The sequence below is a fragment of the Propithecus coquereli genome, unplaced genomic scaffold (genome assembly GCF_000956105.1).
Source record: "Propithecus coquereli isolate 6110/MARCELLA unplaced genomic scaffold, Pcoq_1.0 Scaffold606, whole genome shotgun sequence".
Taxonomy (NCBI): domain Eukaryota; kingdom Metazoa; phylum Chordata; class Mammalia; order Primates; family Indriidae; genus Propithecus; species Propithecus coquereli.
Genome location: NW_012152019.1, coordinates 82,760 through 85,246, shown reverse-complemented (window position 1 = coordinate 85,246; position 2,487 = coordinate 82,760). Strand labels below are relative to the sequence as shown.

Genomic DNA, 2,487 nt, shown 5'->3' with positions numbered 1-2,487 from the left:
GGACGGGATCCCCGATCGCTCCTCCGGCTCCAGTTCCGGGGCTGACCGCTACTTGACCATCTCCAACATCCAGCCTGAGGACGAGGCTGACTATATCTGTGGTGCAGGTTATAGCATTGGTGGTTCATATGGTTAAACACAGGGATCCAGATGAGTGGGGAAGTGGGACAAAAACTGTTTGCTCTACTCTGCCACCAAGGCTGCCACCTGGCTCCCAGAAACAGTGTCTGGTGGTCTGAACCCTCAAAAATATTGATTTTTTCATTAGAAATTTCATAATGAGAGAACTAGATGCATTCAGACGCCTGTCAATGCTTCCTTGGGAACCAGACTGCTAGGCCAGGCTGCTACAGAGTGAACAGATCTGTAGCAATGATGGAACTGTAGCAACTGATCCTGTCACCCCGTGCTGGTTGCTACATTGTCACTACATGGGGGATGCACGGACATTCTCCTTTCCAGATTCAAACACTGAGACTCTGCTACATACTTCAATCCTGCCTCTTGGAGAGTTATTTAAATGACCACCTTTAAAAATAATTTCATTTACTTCTGAGAAATTTTGAGATTCTATCTATATGGTAGGAAGCACACTCTGAATAATGCAGAGAGAAAGGATACATATTTGTGGGGGGCATGAGAACAAACCTCAAGTCCTTTGGCTGTTTCCAAAGGTTTTCTTAAGTGTTCAGTGTTTGGATTCTGGGGGTAAGGGACAAGATTGAGAAACTGACCCCAGTGTACAGAAGATGACAACTGATATGCAATAATGTAAGAAATAAAAGGAAACTAAATGGCCATTTAGGTCACTTTGACAGCTTTGAGCCTGAAAGGGTTTCTTTTCCAAAAACACACAGTCAAGAAACACTCACGCAATGGTGGAATGGGGCCATTTGAAAATATTTTCCACCATACAAGGTAAGAAGAACAGTGGTAAAAATTTTCTAAGTCAACCTTTTCAGAACTCTGCATATTTATTAAAGGCTTGCAAGAATTTGAGGTCCGTTTAAGAAAAAAGGGGGAACAGACGGCAGAGAGCTCGAGGGAAGGCACGATGGCGGATGTGCCGGGTCTCCACGAGGCCAGGGGAGACGGTTTCGCCACAGATGAGGACGGGGACGAGACCATTCACAAGCTGAAAGAAAAAGCAAGAAAATGGAAGGGTCGAGGCTTTGGCTGCCAAGAGGGGTCGCGAGGGCGGATGCGGGAGCCTTATGACAGCGTGGAGCAGGACGGTCACGAACTTGGACCGCAGTTCTCTGTTGAGGGCTGGATTCTACTTTACGCCAGAGTCCAGGAGGAGGCCACTGAAGAAGATGTCCATGACAAATTCGCAGAATACGGGGAAATAAAAAACATCCACCTCAATCTGGACAGGAGAACTGGATTCCTGAAGGGCTATGCTCTGCTGGAGTACGGAGCGTACCAGGAGGCCAGGCTGCTATGGAGGGACTCGGTGGACAGCATTTGATGGGACAGCCCATCCGTGTTGACTGGTGTGTTGTTCGGGGTCCAACCCAGGGCAAGAGGAGAGGTGGCCGAGACGCAGCAGGAGTCCAGACTCGAGACGTCGCTGACAGGCCCTTTTGTCCGGTGTTCTCGCTGAGATTCCTGTGGACCAGGCAACTTTGGAGAAATGGGGCTGGGGCGGAACTTGCTGAGTTTCTATTGACTCTCTGACCTGCCTGCTTAGTGTTTGAATGATCAATAAATGTTCCATTTCTGTTTCCTACACTTAAAACAAATCAAAATAAAAGTAAGGGGGCGGTATCTATGTAAGAACAAGACTTGTGTTGTTTTTATTGCCAATCTCCCCAGACCCATGGAAGCCCTGAAAATTAACAGCCTCAAAACCATTGTAGCTGTGAAAACAAGGATAATAATATTAATTGGAATAACCAAATAATAGGCTTGGAGTTTCCCAAAAAGCCCTATCCACAGACAGAAGTCATTACTTGAACTTTTCAGAGGCTCTAAGAAAAGCCTCCTTCTCAGCACTTCTTTGAATTTGAATTGACTCGGAGCCTGTTTGGTTTAAGCCGCTCCATCCTCAGTGCGCTGTGGAGGAAGCGCAGGCATTGTCCACACGGAGAGTGCCTGAGACAGCGTATGAGATGGAATAAACACAACACTGACCAAAATGCTTCTAAGGGAAAAAAGTGCCAGGCGTGGGACGTCCATAGGTGGCGTTGATAAGCTCTGACATATTCCTGGGGACACAGAAGGCCACTTACATGCCTTGGACTATGTTGATGTCCAGGAAAGAACTAAGAAGCCCCTAATCTTTCTCCACTGGCTGAAACTGAAGGTCCCTGCAAGATGAACTGGAGGCCAAGGCAGAGTTATAAAGTGACAGAGTGTTGAAGTTGTGCCCCAACACGTGCAGAGAGCCTTTGGGGAAGGCTGAGAGATGTATTTCTTCAAGGCACCAAAGGGAACCTCTGTCCAATAATTAGCCATTAATGTATTTAAACTGAGACTTCAGTG

At 47.0% G+C, this 2,487-nt stretch overlaps 1 pseudogene; it reads left to right on the top strand.

Moving 5' to 3' along the window:
• The first annotated feature begins 1,054 nt into the window (after positions 1 to 1,054).
• Positions 1,055 to 1,577, top strand: LOC105822381 (annotated as a pseudogene).
• Positions 1,578 to 2,487: the final 910 nt, after the last annotated feature.